Source organism: Oncorhynchus tshawytscha, linkage group LG11 (assembly GCF_018296145.1).
Source record: "Oncorhynchus tshawytscha isolate Ot180627B linkage group LG11, Otsh_v2.0, whole genome shotgun sequence".
Taxonomy (NCBI): Eukaryota; Metazoa; Chordata; class Actinopteri; order Salmoniformes; family Salmonidae; genus Oncorhynchus; species Oncorhynchus tshawytscha.
The window spans coordinates 5,897,113-5,904,330 of NC_056439.1; positions in this window are offsets into that span (position 1 = coordinate 5,897,113).

A 7,218-nucleotide genomic window follows, 5' to 3' on the forward strand; every position below is an offset into this window, starting at 1 on the left:
TATCCAGGTGTTAGAATGGCCAAGTCAAAGTCCAGACCTGAATCCAATCGAGAATCTGTGGAAAGAACTGAAAACTGCTGTTCACAAATGCTCTCCATCCAACCTCACTGAGCTCGAGCTGTTTTGCAAGGAGGAATGGGAAAAAATTTCAGTCTCTCGATGTGCAAAACTGATAGAGACATACCCCAAGCGACTTACAGCTGTAATCGCAGCAAAAGGTGGCGCTACAAAGTATTAACTTAAGGGGGCTGAATAATTTTGCACGCCCAATTTTTCAGTTTTTGATTTGTTAAAAAAGTTTGAAATATCCAATAAATGTCGTTCCACTTCATGATTGTGTCCCACTTGTTGTTGATTATTCACAAAAAAATACAGTTTTATATCTTTATGTTTGAAGCCTGTAATGTGGCAAAAGGTCGCAAAGTTCAAGGGGGCCGAATACTTTCGCAAGGCACTGTACATTGTGTGCAAAAGGCATGAGGAGGTAGGCGAATAATTACAATTTTGCAGATTAACACTGGAGTGATAAATGATCAGATGGACATGTACAAGTAGAGATATTGGTGTGCAAAAGAGCAGAAAAGTAAATAAATAAAAACAGTATGGGGATGAGGTAGGTGAAAATGGGTGGGCTATTTACCAATAGACTATGTACAGCTGCGGCGATCGGTTAGCTGCTCAGATAGCAGATGTTTGAAGTTGGTGAGGGAGATAAAAGTCTCCAACTTCAGCGATTTTTGCAATTTGTTCCAGTCACAGGCAGCAGAGTACTGGAACGAAAGGCGGCCAAATGAGGTGTTGGCTTTAGGGATGATCAGTGAGATACACCTGCTGGAGCGCGTGCTACGGATGGGTGTTGCCATCATGACCAGTGAACTGAGATAAGGCGGAGCTTTACCTAGCATGGACTTGTAGATGACCTGGAGCCAGTGGGTCTGGCGACGAATATGTAGCGAGGGCCAGCCGACTAGAGCATACAAGTCGCAGTGGTGGGTGGTATAAGGTGCTTTAGTGACAAAACGGATGGCACTGTGATAAACTGCATCCAGTTTGCTGAGTAGAGTGTTGGAAGCAATTTTGTAGATAACATCGCCAAAGTCGAGGATCGGTAGGATAGTCAGTTTTACTAGGGCAAGTTTGGCGGCGTGAGTGAAGGAGGCTTTGTTGCGGAATAGAAAGCCGACTCTTGATTAGATTTTCGATTGGAGATGTTTGATATGAGTCTGGAAGGAGAGTTTACAGTCTAGCCAGACACCTAGGTACTTATAGATGTCCACATATTCAAGGTCGGAACCATCCAGGGTGGTGATGCTGGTCAGGCGTGCGGGTGCAGGCAGTGAACGGTTGAAAAGCATGCATTTGGTTTTACTAGCGTTTAAGAGCAGTTGGAGGCCACGGAAGGAGTGTTGTATGGCATTGAAGCTCGTTTGGAGGTTAGATAGCACAGTGTCCAAGGACGGGCCGGAAGTATATAGAATGGTGTCGTCTGCGTAGAGGTGGATCAGGGAATCGCCCGCAGCAAGAGCAACATCATTGATATATACAGAGAAAAGAGTCAGCCCGAGAATTGAACCCTGTGGCACACCCATAGAGACTGCCAGAGGACCGGACAGCATGCCCTCCAATTTGACACACTGACCTCTGTCTGCAAAGTAATTGGTGAACCAGGCAAGGCAGTCATCCGAAAAACCGAGGCTACTGAGTCTGCCGATAAGAATATGGTGATTGACAGAGTCGAAAGCCTTGGCAAGGTCGATGAAGACGGCTGCACAGTACTGTCTTTTATCGATGGCGGTTATGATATCGTTTAGTACCTTGAGCGTGGCTGAGGTGCACCCGTGACCGGCTCGGAAACCAGATTGCACAGCGGAGAAGGTACGGTGGGATTCGAGATGGTCAGTGACCTGTTTGTTGACTTGGCTTTCGAAGGCCTTAGATAGGCAGGGCAGGATGGATATAGGTCTGTAACAGTTTGGGCCCAGGGTGTCTCCCCCTTTGAAGAGGGGGATGACTGCGGCAGCTTTCCAATCCTTGGGGATCTCAGACGATATGAAAGAGAGGTTGAACAGGCTGGTAATAGGGGTTGCGACAATGGCGGCGGATAGTTTCAGAAATAGAGGGTCCAGATTGTCAAGCCCAGTTGATTTGTACGGCTCCAGGTTTTGCAGCTCTTTCAGAACATCTGCTATCTGGATTTGGGTAAAGGGGAACCTGGAGAGGCTTGGGAGAGTAGCTGCGGGGGGGGCGGAGCTGTTGGCCGAGGTTGGAGTAGCCAGGCGGAAGGCATGGCCAGCCGTTGAGAAATGCTTGTTGAAGTTTTCGATAATCATGGATTTATCGGTGGTGACTGTGTTACCTAGCCTCAGTGCAGTGGGCAGCTGGGAGGAGGTGCTCTTGTTCTCCATGGACTTCACAGTGTCCCAGAACTTTTTGGAGTTGGAGCTACAGGATGCAATCTTCTGCCTGAAGAAGCTGGCCTTAGCTTTCCTGACTGACTGCGTGTATTGGTTCCTGACTTCCCTGAACAGTTGCATATCGCGGGGACTATTCGATGCTATTGCAGTCCGCCACAGGATGTTTTTGTGCTGGTCGAGGGCAGTCAGGTCTGGAGTGAACCAAGGGCTGTATCTGTTCTTAGTTCTGCATTTTTTGAACGGAGCATGCCTATCTAAAATGGTGAGGAAGTTACTTTTAAAGAATGACCAGGCATCCTCAACTGACAGGATGAGGTCAATGTCCTTCCAGGATACCCGGGCCAGGTCAATTAGAAAGGCCTGCTCACAGAAGTGTTTTAGGGAGCGTTTGACAGTGATGAGGGTGGTCGTTTGACTGCGGCTCCGTATCGGATACAGGCAATGAGGCAGTGATCACTGAGATCCTGGTTGAAGACAGCGGAGGTGTATTTGGAGGGCCAGTTGGTCAGGATGACGTCTATGAGGGTGCCCTTGTTTACAGAGTTAGGGTTGTACCTGGTGGGTTCCTTGATGATTTGTGTGAGATTGAGGGCATCTAGCTTAGATTGTAGGACTGCCGGGGTGTTAAGCATATCCCAGTTTAGGTCACCTAACAGAACAAACTCTGAAGCTAGATGGGGGAGCGATCAATTCACAAATGGTGTCCAGGGCACAGCTGGGAGCTGAGGGGGTCGGTAGCAGGCGGCAACAGTGAGAGACTTATTTCTGGAGAGAGTAATTTTCTAAATTAGTAGTTCGAACTGTTTGGGTATGGACCTGGAAAGTATGACATTACTTTGCAGGCTATCTCTGCAGTAGACTGCAACTCCTCCCCCTTTGGCAGTTCTATCTTGACGAAAGATGTTATAGTTGGGTATGGAAATCTCAGAATTTTTGGTGGCCTTCCTGAGCCAGGATTCAGACACGGCAAGGACATCAGGGTTAGCAGAGTGTGCTAAAGCAGTGAGTAAAACAAACTTAGGGAGGAGGCTTCTGATGTTGACATGCATGAAACCAAGGCTTTTTCGATCACAGAAGTCAACAAATGAGGGTGCCTGGGGACATGCAGGGCCTGGGTTTACCTCCACATCACCCGCGGAACAGAGAAGGAGTAGTATGAGAGCTTCTCCTTCTAGAGTAAACTTATCAAACATCGGAGTGTCCACAACGGGGAGAAGTCGTAGCAGTGTGGCTTGAGGTGTGCGCTGGGGATATCTGGGAACCATTCTTTAGTTTAGCTGACATATTATGGTTATCATGTGAAGTGTCTTAGTAATCCAAAAAAAAAACTCTAATTCCCTCAGTTGAGCATCTGGGTACGCTCACAATCTCACATGATACAGACTTGTTGTTTGGTGTGCTGGCACAATAAATCCATTTGAATTGACTCACTTTTTGACAGCATCCCTTATGATTTAAACAGAACTTTCTGTACATGTTTGCCCATGGAAGAAGCTGTCAGAAAGTGACGCGTAAACTCCAATGTTGCAGCCTGGACACTATTTGACATTATCTGAGTTTTGAGACACTGTCAGTTGAGACGCAACATGCTCTTGAATACAGGGTGGGTGTCATTTCAGTCATAGAAATATAACTCATAGAACGGACCTATTCCTTCAGACCACGGCAATTTACATTTTTACTTCTAATTACTACCACAACTATGACCTTCGGTCCACCCACCGTTTAATGTCAATTTAAATGGTCATGTCATGTCTATTCTATTATCTATATTTCAATAGGTTTCCTATGGAGGATTGGCAGTATAATTTGAAACCACAGATATCCCCATTCATGTCAACATTCTCAGATGTGTGGACCTCCAACCATCTTTGAGGTACCATTTGAAAGTTTGCATTTTAGTACATTTATCATCCAAAACATGACACCACCCTGTATTCAAGAGCATGTTGTGTCTCAACTGACGGTGGGCACAACACAAAAACCTTAGATTATGTAAATTAGGCTAAAATGAAAATATGATTACCGGTTTAGATAATTTACTTTTTATTAAAACAATTTTAAAATCTAAAAAAATCTAAAAAAATTGTAAAATAGTTTGGCAATCCTGTTTGTAAGCTTTTAAATGATGGGGTATGCAAAATGGGTCAACTTTGAGCACCTTTATTGCTTGAATGTTTTGGTATTCCGATCCAAAAAGTTACTTTCTGAGCACTTCTACCATGGGTTTTGTTCAAATAAAAAGGGATGCCATCAAAAAGTGATTGAATTCAAATGGATTTACCGATAGCAGAAACACTCATTGAAGTGTAACACCATATTTCCCCTCTGAATTTGGTTTTGGCTATGTTCTATTCATAACAAATATAATGTCCCTCTTTGGTTAACACCTTTAGCACACCTTTCCAACATTACTTGGCATAATCAGGTAAAACCTTTTCCTTTATGTACAAAAAAAATTGGTGATCATATCTGTTCATAAATGAGAAATCATGTTGTTGTTGGGTTACAGTGGAGAACAAGAAAGGAAACAAGAGAAGTAAAGTTGTGGTGGAAAATAAGAAACCCCTAGACTCGTTTTTAGTCGGAGTGAGGGTTTTGAACTAATGGAACCTGGGAGATCTGTTTGAAGTCTCGATAAATGTCATGCATGAGGCGTTGGGTGAAGTGGTGTCAGTAAAGGTCACATTTTTGTTGTTGTTGTGTGTAAATGGAGCAGAAGAAGGCATTAGGCCTCAAGATATGAGTGGAATGTTTTGTGTATGGATCTTCAAAGCAGAGCGCCTATCAAGGGGTTATCTCTGGGGTGGCGCATAAAGTATGTGCAGATGTAATACCTGAGGAAGTAGGAGGAGTGGTTGGTGCACTTTGACCCGTATGGTAGATGGAGCGAAGAAATTCACTTCATCCATACTTTTGTTTACAGCAGAGGCATTGCAATAAATCCTGGTAAAGAATGTTTTACCCTCACAGGCCTCCGAGCCTGTTTAGTAGGGCTGTAACTTGAATTGGAATGTGGCTGAAGGAGTGCGATGATTTTTTTCAGGGCGGACTGGGACAAAGAATTCGGGCCTGGCATTTTATCCACACCAGCCTACATCACCGAGTGCCGCCAACTAATTTTCCCCTGGCGTCACTAACTTTTACAGCTGGTAGCACCAGCCCATGATATGGTCGAACACAAAAAATGAGTTTTCTAATCAAGTCATTCATAGGGCAAAAAAAAAACACATTTCCCCAATTCTCATTTACAAAATCTGGTCACCTTAATTGACAATATTGCAAATATAGCACATCAAAATATCATGAAATCATACATAAAACGTCCAAGCAGGAATATATGAGTTCCTGATATGACTCAATATCACTTTTGCTATGGCAATAGCAGCTAGAGGCAGGAAAACAATGTGCAGACAGTGGCGGATTTGGGTATAGGCAACATGGGCAGGCATCTTGCCGGGGGAGGCACGGGGCACCCGCACATTTGCACGTCACGTCAATGATATCATGTCACTGTGTGGGACTATGGGTCAATTAACCTTGTCGGAGTGGGCGCCCTGATTCTAGTTTGTGAGCTAGGCAGGCTACTGCCTGGGAAGGTCTCCCACTCAGAAGTACGAGATGGGGATTGGGTTGGGGAAGGTTGACCTCAGGTCTCCCCACTGGAAGCCCGAGGTAGGGGGAGCAGGGGAATCTATCAAATAGCGCACCTCTAACTTTGTACAGTACTAAAGCAATTAATAAAATCAGTCACACTATGAAATGCTACCAAATAAACCAGAATTCATTCATAATAATGTGAATATATAGTTTTATTTAAATTATTTTTTAATATTTTTATTTCACCTTTATTTAACCAGGTAGGCCAGTTGAGAACAAGTTCTCATTTACAACTGCGACCTGGCCAAGATAAAGCAAAGCAGTGCGACACAAACAACAACACAGAGTTACACATGGAATAAACAAACGTACAGTCAATAACACAATAGAAAAAAGTCTATATACAGTGTGTGCAAATGGCATGAGGTGGTAAGGCAATAAATAGGCCATAGTAGTGAAGTAATGACAATTTAGCAAATTAACACTGGAGTGATAGATGTGCAGATGATGATGTACAAGTAGAAATACTGGTGTGCAAAAAAAGTAAATAAAAACAATATGGGAATGAGGTAGGTAGATTCGATGGGCTATTTACAGATGGGCTGTGTACAGCTGCAGCGATCAGTTAGCTGCTCAGAAAGCTGATGTTTAAAGTAAGTGAGATATAAGTCACAGACATATTGTTAAAATTTTTCCGGGTTTGTGTGAAATCGTTCATATAAAGCCGGTCTGCACACCCAAGGTGAATTGGTTTAGTCATAACTCTTGGTTGACAGTGTTAGGGGATGGGTAATGTATTGACACTCCAGTGACAAATCCACACATTTGTTTCTATTTGTCTTTGTTACTTTTTGATATGAGTCTTATTTTTGTATATTGATATAGTTTTAAATGTTATGATTATTTTTGTGTTGTTCCAACTGTCTGAATAAAAATGACAGTTAGTGCAGAATGGTGGGGGGGAGGGGGGTTCACCCAGGGAGCCATACAAGCTAGAACTGCCACTGTGTGCAGATAACTGTTGGTCAATAGGGTGTTTATTTGAAATACCACATTTAGGCTGCATTGGCAAATTGGCTTGGTTATACTGTATCTGTGCGCTAACGATTAATTTGATACATTATAGTTTATTTCCTCAGACCTTATTTTCGGCCCCTATCCTTTCCCCATTTAGTTTTCCCACAAGGCTGGCTGAAAGTACCAG